The sequence below is a fragment of the Balaenoptera borealis genome (assembly GCF_965194805.1).
Source record: "Balaenoptera borealis genome assembly, chromosome: 12".
NCBI lineage: Eukaryota > Metazoa > Chordata > Mammalia > Artiodactyla > Balaenopteridae > Balaenoptera > Balaenoptera borealis.
In genome coordinates this window covers 89,750,323-89,762,655 of record NC_138869.1, presented here as the reverse complement: position 1 = coordinate 89,762,655, position 12,333 = coordinate 89,750,323, and positions in this window count along the sequence as shown.

The following is a 12,333-nucleotide window of genomic DNA, read 5'->3' as shown; positions in this document are numbered from 1 at the left end:
GTTGCCCTTTACAGTTGAGCAATGGGGGAGGTTTGGTTGATGCATAATGCAGATACACCATGCACACTGAGGGGAGAGAGGAGGCCAAAGGGCAGAGATTTTTTGCTTAAATTTCTCGTCTTGCAATAAAAATATAACTTTTATTTCACACAGGTAGAAAGAAAATGAGTCTTTCACACACCCCTTTCAAAATGATTACCAAGTCTCTTGCAAGAAAATAGCCTTAGAACAGTAGAAGTAACTTCATTATCTCTAACAGATTGCTTGTGATTTCTTTTCAGTTCAAGAATGTGTCAACTATCTAGAGCAAAGTTCACCAAAGTATGGTCCTCAGGCCAATTTGGGCCCATGGCCTATTTTTGTCCTTCCTGAGAACTATGAATGGTTTTTATGTTTTTTAAGGGTTGTAAAAACAAACAGCATGCAATAGGGAAAGCCTAAAATATTTACTATCTGGCCCTTCACAGAAAAAAAGTTTCCCAGCCCTTGGTTTAGAGAACAGTAACAATCTGCCTTCCCTCCCCACTGAGGTCGTAATAGAAAAAATGACTCCAAGCTTTAGCAAAAGGAACTTGTGGTCTCCAACCTCCTCTGGGTCCTTCATCCTGTATTTCCTTTCAGTTCTGTCTCACTCTTCACAGCAGTTATTTCAAACTATTTCTCCTGTGCTGAAGAGCATTCTACTGAGCTCTATAAGGGCAAGCCCTTAGACCTTTCTGAGGAAAGCAGTCCCAGGCAAAGCATTTTCCTCGTAAAACGTTTGTGGTTTGCGCCATTTGCGAGAAGCCAGTGCTGCTGCCCGGCCAGGGGTCAAAAGTAGGGGGGTAAAGGCAGAGCCTCTCCTCCCGCCCCCGTCCCCCTCCTCCGAGACGGTAGAGTGGAACTCTTCCCAATAGGGACGCTCGTTACAGTGAATACTGGCACACCCACCCAATCAAACACTCTCTTAGTGAGGACAAATGCTTATGTGAACTCAGATTATCCGTCCAATTATCTGAGGCCTGTTGTTCATCCCGGTTTTAGAAGTCCTGGGGCCCAGAGTGACTGGTCAGCTGCTGAGGTGGTCTCCTATGCTATTTCTGGATCCTGCCCCTCCGTGCAACATAATCCCACCCCCTTCTGTGCCTCTTCCAATCTGCGCGAGCCTTACTAGTGCACTTTCTGCTACAATCACCACCCACGTCAGCTTCCCCTTATCTCACAGATGGCGTTGCTCCTGCCGCCTTGCTAAACCTCCTTTGGCTTTCCTTCTACCACGAGGGCAGAATGTCTCAGTGGCCTACCAAGGGGGAGGGGGAGGTGCGGTCGCCCAGGTGCAGGCCATGAGGCATGTGTTGTCTGTAGCTATTTAAAAACAAAACCGCTTAGTTGGTCTGCTTTTAACCATCCCCAAACATTGGCAATGCTAAACAATGTCAGATAAAATACTCCTTGCTGGAAAAAGTCTTTTGCTAGTCAGTTCTAAACAATTAACGCACTTATTGTTGAGTTTGCAAAATATACGTATAAGCTTGAAATGAACACATTTTTATTACTCCTTCTTTAATAAACATTATATTGTAGCTGGAAAGTAGTTCAGAGAACTCCCAGCCACAGAGTGGGCGTCCAATACACCCAGCCTCAGCCACAGACAGTGGGTTTGGAGAGTCCTGTTTCTAGTGGAATCACTGGAGTTCCCTTTGGGTACAGTTCCTGCCTCTAGTCCGTGGGGTATTACAGTTTTGCTTCTAAACACTAGATTCAAAATAAATGATGGCACGTTGATTGTAGAGGTGGAGAAACAGATCTTGAGTTACTTCAATTCTGTCACTGTATATTTGACCATTTGGGATTTTTATGTGTTTAAAACATAAGACAACGAACAGTGCAAACTGAAAAGTGTGGTATTTTTGTTTGGTAAGTACAAATTTTAGTTCATACTTGAAATATTTTACTGAATTTGAGTAAACTCTTTAAAATTGACATTTCTTCTTTTTAAATTAATTGTTTAAAACTGGAGAATGACTAAAGAACATATCCACATCAGTGGTACAATTCAGTATTCTTCCTAAATTGTACCCTTTGCATGCAATACAAAAGTATTAATGCATTACTTTCCCCCTTTTGTACTGTAATATTTTTAATTAAAAATTTTTTTTACTCACATATGTACAAAGTTCAATAAGAGAAAATTTTTACTTTCTGCATTTACTTTCTGGCCATTTAATTATTTGTTTCATTTCATGATTCCTGAAAATAATGTGTTAAAAACGACCCACTCTCTGGGCTTCCCTGGTGGCGCAGTGGTTGAGAGTCTGCCTGCCAATACAGGGGACGCAGGTTCACGCCCTGGTCTGGGAAGATCCCACATGCCGCGGAGCGACTAGGCCCGTGAGCCACAACTACTGAGCCTGCGCGTCTGGAGCCTGTCCTCCGCAACGAGAGAGGCCGTGATAGTGAGAGGCCCGCACACCGCAATGAAGAGTGGCCCCCACTTGCCGCAACTAGAGAAAGCCCTCACACAGAAACGAAGACCCAACACAGCCATAAATAAATAAATAAATAAATAATTTAAAAAAAAAAAAAGCCTAGGAGTTTACCACAGACACAGGGAGATGGGGTGCTATCTTCCTTGATGTTTAAAAAAAAAAAAAGGGGGGGAACCTGCCAGCACTGTTGGTGGGAATGTAAACTGGTGCAGCCACTATGGAGAACAGTATGGAGGTTCCTTAAAAAACTAAAAATAGAGTTACCATATGATCCAGCAATACCACTCCTGGGCATACATCCAGAAAATACAAAAACTCTAATTCAAAAAGATACACAAATCCCAATGTTCATAGCCGTACTCTTTGCAATTGCCAAGACATGGAAGCAACCTAAATATCCATCAACAGATGAGTGGATAAAGAAGATGTGGTATATATATACAATGAAATATTACTCAGCCATAGAAAAGAAAGAAATAATGTCATCTGCAGCAACATGGATGGACCTAGAGATTATCATACTAAGTGAAATTAGTCAGACAGAGGAAGACAAATATCATATGATATCACATATGTAGAATTTTTAAAAATTATACAAATGAACTTATTTACAAAACAGAAATAGATTCACAGATATAGAAAACAAATTCAGGGTTACCAAAGGGGAAAGGGGCAAGGGAAGGATAAATTAGTTTGGGATTAACAGATATACACTACTATATATGAAATAGATAACAAGGATCTACTGTATAGCACAGGGAACCATATCCATTATCTTGTAACAAACTCTAATGGAAAAGGATCTGAAAAAGAATACCTGAATCACTTTTCTGTACACCTAAAACTAACACAACATTGTAAATCAACTATACTTCAATTTAAAAAAAATGATCCACTCTAAATAAACTGTGGTACATCCAGACAGAGGAATATTATTCAGCACTGAAAAGAAATGATTTATCTAGACAGGAGAAAACATGGAAGAGCCTTAAATGCATATTACTAAGTGAAAGAAGCCAATCTGAAACAGCTACATATTATATGATTCCAACTATATGACATCTGAAAAAGGCAAAACTCTGGAGAGTGTAAAAGGATCAGGGGTTGCCAGGCACTGTGGGGGAGAGAGGGATAAATACGTGGAGCAAAGAAGGCTTTTAGGGCAGTGAAAATACTCTGTATGATATTATAAAGATGTCTACATGTCATTGTACATTTGTCCAAACCCATAGAATGTACTCCAGCAAGAGTGAACCCTAAGGGACTGTGGACTTTGGCTGATAAAGATGTGTCAGTGAAGGTGCATGAATTGTAACAAATGCACCACTCTGGTGGGGATGTTGATCATGGGGGAGGCTATACATGTGTCTGGGGCAGGGAGGATTATATGGGAAATCTCTGTACCTTCTGCTCAATTTTGTTGTGAATCTAAAACTGCTCTAAAAAGGCAAAGTCTCATAAAATAAAAAGAAGGTCCACTCTGGGTGTCTAATAAGCTCAGTACACCTCTGGGTGACCCTCTTCCAGTCCACAAGGCTTTACCTCTTGTGCTCTCCCACCTTCCCAGATGCCACACTTGCCCTACAGCCTCATCTGCCTCTCCCCCACTACCTGTGACCTCTCCCTGTCTCCTTTCCAGCAGCATTTAAACATGGTTTAAATGTTCAGTCGTTTTCCTATCTGGATCTTCCCTTCACTGCCAGATTTCTTGAGTTTTCTGTACTTGCTGGCTCCACGGGTTCACGTGCTACTCTAGCCTCAACCCACTGCAATGTGGCCGCTGCACCCACCAGGCCACTGAATCTTCTCTTACCAAGTCTAATGGCAACTTCTTATCGATAAATTAATGGTCACTTTTGACTATTTCTTAAATTACTTGACTTCTGACAGTTGTTCAATGCTAAATTCTTAAATGCTCGCCTCCGAGATACCACGCTCGCCTGGTTTCTCCTGCCTCTGACGTTGCTGATTCCCAGCCTTCCTCAGTAACTCTTTCTTCTCTGCCTGTCTCTTAAGTATCTGAGGTCCTCAGGCTTAGGTCTTGAGCCCTCTTATCTCCCTCTCCACAATCTCCTCAAGTGATCTTATTCACCTTCAGAGTGAGGACACCTGGGCTCGAAGAAGTGGCGGATCTGTCCAAAGTCACACTGTATGACGGCATCAGAGTGACAGTTACGTTTACAAAAGTCTGCTGTGTGCTAGGCATTGTGTAGGGCACTGGGGATACAGATTCGGATAAGACGCTATTCCTCCCCCTCCAACTTTTGCAACCTGGATGGTCCTTCCCCTCTCCCATTCCATCTGCCCCCTCCCTATCTAGTGTCTACTTATCCTTCACAAGTCAATTTAGGATGCCCCTTCTCATGGGAAGCTTTTCCTGATTACTCCTGAGCCTGGCTGGGCTCTTCCCCCCTCCTGTGGGCTTCACAGCACCCTCTACTTACTCCCTTGCATTTCTCATGTTGCCTTGTAATTATTTACTAATCTTTTCTTCCCCACTGGCCTCCATTTCGTATAGTTGTAAGATCTTTCCTCTGCTTGAGCTGAAAAGAGCAGAGTAAGCCATGTTACCAGGAGCCACACCAACTTTTCCACTTTTTCAGGAGGGCCAACTGCCAGGGCAATTGACAGTAATATCATTGAGGGCAACAGACTGTGTCTGTGGGCACCATCCTATCCCCAACACCTAGCAAATTATCTGGCGTATGGTAACTGCTCAGAAATTGTTTGCCCTATGAAGAATGAATGAAGAAATAAACGAACCACTTGACTTTATGCTAAATGTTGGGACAGAACTTTGAGAAATGTCCTATTTCCCAGGTAGAGAAAAGATAATGAGTCAGAAGGTTATTCTCTTTGCAGGTAGGTAAAGGGACTAGCGGACTTCCAGAAGTCCTCACCAATCCAGTGATTCTAAATTTGATTTAATATAATATAGCCCTTGTGTGGGGAAATAGGATCTATTTCTTTTGTTGTTAAAATTCTGAAGAACATTACTTTGCATAGATATTAATGAAAATCTAGTTTGCTCGATAGGTGACAAAATCAATGTAGCATATAGATTGTTAGATGAATGAGTCTTTCCAATTCAAGTTCTGCTTTTAATTAGATTAGAGAGCACTGCCACCTAGTGGATAGTAAAAAAAATTCTTCCTGCAACTATATGCCATGAATACTGTTTGGTAAATTATTGTGAATAAGGTTATTAACATTCTGAAACTGAATCTAAGCAAGCTATTTCAGGAAGAATTCTGTTGTCCTGGTATTTACTTTAACTTGGGAGATCTGACTGACTGCTTATCATGAAGTCAACATAGATTCCTAATAAGCAAAGTTCAAGATTTCTTTGAAATTTTTTGTCCTTTGAATACATCCCACTAAGAGTGTAGGGAGTACTATGTTCAAAACGTACTTGAATTAATTCTTTTCTCTATGTGGTTACATCATCAATTTGATGCACAATTAGAATTAGTTTAGGGTTTGCTCTTGTGCGTTCATTTTCATTTAATGTTTCCCAACATTTTACTATAAAATTTTCAGACATAGGGAGCAGCAGAAAAAAATTTAAGTGAACACTTGTATACCCACTGCCTAAATTTACCATTAACATTTTAGTATATTTACTTTATCACATTCATCTAAACAGCTCTGTATACATCCATGTATCTTATATTTTTGAAACATTTCAAAATAGATTGCAGATACCGGTACATTTCCCACTATATACTGCCACATCCACATCAATAATAGAGTTTTTGATTTAATTTTTTTGCATTTGTAAAACATTTACAGAGTTCAAAAATTTTATATACACTCAAAAGACTCACTCTCATCCTGTTCCCCTCTCCTAAGTAATGACTTTCTATTTTCATCAGTTTCTTATTTATCTTTTCTGTGTTTCTTTTTTAATAAAAAATAAGCAAATACACACACACCTATATTCTTATTTCTTTCTTTACTAAAGGTAGAATGCTATATATACTCTCTTACTCTACTCTTTTCATTAATGATATATTCTAGGAATTCTCCATCTCAAAGAGCTTCCTAATTCTTTTATTATGGTTTCATAGTACTACACTGTGTAGAGAAACCATAATTATTCAACCTGTTTCCCATGGGTGTGCAATTAGGTTGTTTCCAACACTTAGGTATTATAAATAAATAATGCTATAGTGAAAAGCCCTGAGCACATGTTGTTATAAATGTATAGCGGTACATCTTCAGAGTAAATTCCCAGAAGCGCAACTGCTAAGTCAAAAGTCAATGCGGGGCTTCCTTGGTGGCGCAGGGGTTGAGAATCCTCCTGCCAATGCAGGGGACACGGGTTCGAGCCCTGGTCCGGGAAGATCCCACATGCTGCAGAGCAACTAAGCCCATGCACCACAACTATTGAGCCTCTGCTCTAGAGCCCACGAGCCACAACTCCTGAGCCTGTGTGCCACAACTACTGAAGCCCATGTGCCTAGAGCCCGTGCTCTGCAACAAGAGAAGCCACTGCAATGAGAAGCCCGCGCACTGCAATGAAGAGTAGCCCCCGCTCACCGCAACTAGAGAAAGCCTGTGCGCAGCAACGAAGACCCAACATAGCCAAAAATAAATAAATAAATAAATTTATATATATAAAAAATGTCAATGCATATACAGACACTGTAGAAATGCACTGTTGCATATTACCAAATTCCATAGGGCTTTTATCATTTTGCACTCCCATTAGCCATGTATGAGAGTGCTTGTTTTCACCAAGCCTCACCTATAGAATGTTCTATCAGTTTTCTGCTGCTGTGTAGCAAATAGCTACAATCTTTTTTTTTTTTTTAATGGCTACAATCTTAGTGGCGTAAAATAAAACATATTTACTATCTTATAGTTTTTGTGTCAAGAATCTGAGCACAGCTTAACTGGACCCTGTGCTCAGGGTCTTACACAGCATTAAAGGAGGTGTTGGCCAGGCTGTGTTCTCATCTGAGGGCTCTACTGGGGAAGAATCTGGCTCCAAGCTCATTCAGGTTGTTGGCAGAATTCATTTCTTTGAGGCTATAAAACTCACGGTGGCTTGCTTCTTAAAGGACAGTAGGAGAATGTCTCCACCTTCAAGAAAGGTCTGAGCCTTCTGCTGAAGGGCAGCCTACTGGTTAAGTCAGGGCTACCAGGATCATTCCCCTTTTGATTAATTTAAAGACAACTGATTTGGGACCTTAAATACATTCATAAAATTCACTTGTCTTTGCTATATAACATAACCTATTCAAGGTTATAACTCCAGAGGTCAAACATCATGGTGGGGGGCATTTTAGAATTCTGCCTACCACAAGGATGTTGTCAAGTTTTCGAATATTTGCTAATCTGATAGGTGAGAAATGGTTTCTCAGTGTTTTACTTTGCATATAGCTTATTATGAGTAGAGTTGAGTACTGTTTCATATATTCAAGGACCAATTGTATATCTTTTTCTGAGAATTGACTGTTCCTGTCTTTTGCCCATTTTTCTATCGAGTTGGTGGCTTTTTTCTCTTTCAATGTTTTAGAACTCTGTACATTAGAGAAATTAGCCCTTTACCTGTGAAATACATTGCATCTATTTTCTCTCAGCTTGTCATTTGTCTTTTGTCTCCAAAAATTAATTGGTGCAAATATTTGTGGTTGCCAAGGTTTTTATGGTCAAACACTTTGCAGTATTTCTATCTCTTCACCCGTTTTAAGTTAATATTTTTAAAAGATGTATTATTGAAAGTTTCAAACATATATGAGTAGAGGAAACAGAATAACGAATCCTCATGTATTCATATACACTGACTTCAACAGTTATCAACACCAGGCCAATCTTGTCTTATTTACACCAAAGACTCTCAACTGTGGGTGATTTTGCCCCACAGGGGATATCTGTCAACGTCTGTTGACATTTTTGATCATCACAACTGGGCAGTGCTCCTGGCAGCTAGTGGGTAGAGGCCAGGGATGCTGCTGAACAACAGACAACGCACAGGGCAGCCTCCACAACAAAGAGTTATCTGGCTCCAAGTGTCAATGGTGCCCATGTTAGAAAGCCTAACTTATACCTTTACCCTTCCTTCCCACAATGATTATTTCAAAGAAAATATCCAATATGTAAACACTATTTACAGATAAAGCCATTACAGTAAAAACCATAATACCGTTATTACACCTAATATCTTAACATCATAAAATATCCAGTCAGCGTGCAGATTTCCCTTATTACTTCATTTTTTTTTTTACATTTGGTTATTCCACACAAGATCCATATATTGCACCTGTTATTATGTCTCTTTGTACTCTACAAATCCTTCCTTCTGCTTTTTTTTTTTTTTCCTTCTCATCTTGCCATTTAGTTGTTTAAGATACCAGGTTATTTGTCCTGTAGCATTTCCTATACGTTGGATTTTGCTGATGGCATCCCCATGGTGCTTACCACATTTCTGTCCCCAGTATTTCCTTAAACTGGCAGTAGATTTCCAATTCACATTCAATTTGGGGGTAAGAATACCTCATAAGTGGTGCATTTATCTTTAAAGAAATATCCAGGAAAAAGCCAGTGAATCTTTGTTTCTAAATATAACCTTGCTGATCTGGAAAATAAATTCTGAACTCTTGACATTCTCATATTAGAGGATTTAAGAGCAGAGTCTTTAGAGCTCATACTCTCAGCAGTTTTCTCAGATGGCAGCTTCACCTAGGATGATGGCCCTTCTAGGCACTTACCTAAGCCTCAAGAGTCCCATGTAATTTTCCTGCCTACAGCCCAGTGCCTAAACGAGATGACCTGAGACTAAGACGAACGACTTCAAATTTCCTGACAGCCTTGAACAAGCTGTATCTAGTCTCTTGGGGATAAAATAATGAACGTTACCCTAGGGAGATAGAAAACACAAGAAAAGACAATCTGATTTAAAACAAGGCGTTCATCCTACTTGTCAGAAGTAAGGATTTAGTCAGAAGCAAGTTCTAAAGGGGATTAAGGGTCTTTCTATGTGTGCGTACAGGTGCGCAGGGATCAACACATCCCAAAGTCACTGGAGTGGCAGCCAGTTAGAACAACTGCTGTCCTGCAGATTCATGTGTAGAAGGAGACTTTGCTGAGTAAGCTACATTTCCAAGTTTCCCGTTAATACCCAATAGTGCGTGTGACAGGAGTCTGCAGAGGCCATCAGCACCCAGCAGCCAGCAGCTTCCCAGGTGCCACTGGCCCCCACATCTTGGGCAATATTGTAGTAGAATACCCCTCTGGTCTCGGGGGAGACACCTCCCAGGGAATAGCTTCCTCTGGCACCCTAGAGGGTGGATCTCAGGCAAGTTCCAGAGGGAAGATTTCCAGCAAGTTCCCTGGGTGCAGCACCACAGGGATCTCCCTGCCACTGGCATGCCCTCTCCAACAAGGTCTAGATCTTGGCTGGGGGCATGGGGTCTGCCTTGGATGCTGTGTTTTAGATGCAGGAACAGTGGCTGCTCCTTATATTGCATTCTCGAGAGTTCTCTTTGCTTCCTTGGGTGCTGAGATAGAGCATCCAAGGAATTTCCTCCTTTCTGAGATCCAGACCTCATTGGAGAGGATGGAAAGGACAGTGGCAGAAGTTGCTGTGGTGCTGTGCTGGCGGAACTTGTGGGAAAATCCTCCCTCTGGAACTTGACAGTGAATCTGGGGCCGAGAGGAAATAAATTGATACCTGGCACACATTCTGACACCAGCCCAGTTCAGTTTCTCTGTGGCATATAGAAAAAATAATTTTGTTCACTTTGCAGGTTTTTGTGCTGATGAAAGTGAAATGGTACATGTGAAATGCTTCATAAAAGATACAAATGTTAAGATAGGATTAAAAATTATTTGGCTGTAAGGATGCCTGTCCTTGCTTTCAGGCTCTCCGATGTTAATTTTGTTGAATTTTCTCAGGCCACTTGAAGCTTTTCCTGAGCCCAAGTTCTGTTTCTGCTTTGTTATCTGCTGAAGCACAGTCACTTGGTGGCAGATAAGTTGGCTCTAGCCTCCTACAAGTGAGGGGTTCTGTCTATATTCTCCTTCAGCATCCAGGCAGCCTCTCCCAGGAACTGGCCTGTTTTATTTTCTAGCATTATTGTATGATTTACACACAATAAAATTCACCTATGTTAAGTATACAGTTTAATGAGTTTTGGTAACTATATACAGTCTTGTAACCACCATCACACTAAGATATAGAGCATATCCTTGATACTCAAAGTCTCCTTGGCCTCAACTACTTTTGATCACTTGAACTACATCCTTGCATTTTCCACTTTCAATACTCAGACTCACTTTCTGTGCTGGTCACCACATTTCATTTTTCTGAGAAACATCCCTGTTTTTGTCTATTTTGTAGAGTAGAAGTAACCGACAGGTTTAGAGTTCAATAACTAAAGAGTCTTTTCCTGGCTCAAATGCAAAGGTCCATCATAAGTTTTTCTTAGTCATTTTACCTCCACCCTCAAAGTGTGGTGATCTTTAATGATCTTTTTATATTTTTTAATGCCTGAAGGAGACCTCCTAGGGTAGCAGCCATCCACTGTTCTCCAGGAACAGCCCTTATACCTGGAGTGGGGTGAAGTGGCATGTCTATGGGACAATGCATCACACCACCTCCCCCCATATACATGTCTAAGCCAGAGCTTATTGGACCATCTGACCCAAGCAGAGTCAGTCAGCTTCTCCTTCCCAGGAATTTCAAGGGTGGACCATAGGGGCACAGACTGTCATTGGAGCTGCACTGCACTATGGGAAGATCCTGGAGACACAATCTAAGCACTGAAGTTAACCAATTAATGTCTGTTGTATGCAATCTGAGATACTTTACTAAACTGAAACTTCTACTAACTGGTACAATTTCCCCTCAAAAGTAGAATAGAATTGTTCTCTTACTGGCCAACATAAACCTACTCCCAAGAGCTACTAAGAGGGGAAGTATGATGTAGCTTACTTGACCAGGCTTCTTCCTGTACTGGGAATCCGTCTACCCAGAAGGTCTTCTGCCCTTTCTGAGCACAAGTCTGACCACTTTTCTTTCAGCCAGTCTTAAGCCTTTTCTCTACCTCAAGATTTTTATTTTTTTTTTTAAATATATGTTATTATTTTCATTCATATTTCCTAATGTCTGTGAATAAAATTCTATGTCTCTTGTATTATTTCTGACAAATGTGTTACTGAAACACATCTTATATGTTCAAAAACATAATATAACAGGACAGACCTTCCTGAGATTGGCGATGTATAATGTCAAAATTTAAATTTGGGCCTCATATATCAAAACTTACTTAGAAATACTTCTTTTCATTGAGAACAAGATAAACAGATTTTTCAAAGAAAAGGGGTTTTCTCCTCTTGAGAGCCCTTTTAAAATGCAGGAGCTGCTTAGCATTGCTTCAAATACAATAAAGTTGAAATGAAATGACCATAAAAAGGAAAAATTACACAAATTGCAGAATGGCTTAGGTAGTTGCTCTGCATTAGTTCTAGAGTTTATGCTGGCTACTCCCACTCTGAAGTGAGGAGCAAGCAGCTGAGAAAGGTAGAGTGGGAAAGCTGAAAAGCTTTCTGTTATGGGTTGAATTGTGTACCCCCCCAAATTCCTATGCTTAGGTCCTATTGCCCAGTACCTCACAATGTGACTTTATTTGGAGACAAGGTCTTTACAAAGGTAATCAAGTTAAAATGAGAAAATCAGGATGATCCTATCTTAATCAGTGTGTGCTGGTATAATAAAAATACCAGAGGGACTTCCCTGGTGGTCCAGTGGTTAGGACTCTGAGCTTCCAATGCAGGTGGCATGGGTTCGATCCCTGGCTGGGGAACTAAGATCCCACATGCCGCACGGCGTGGCCAAAAAAAAATTACCAGAGACCGT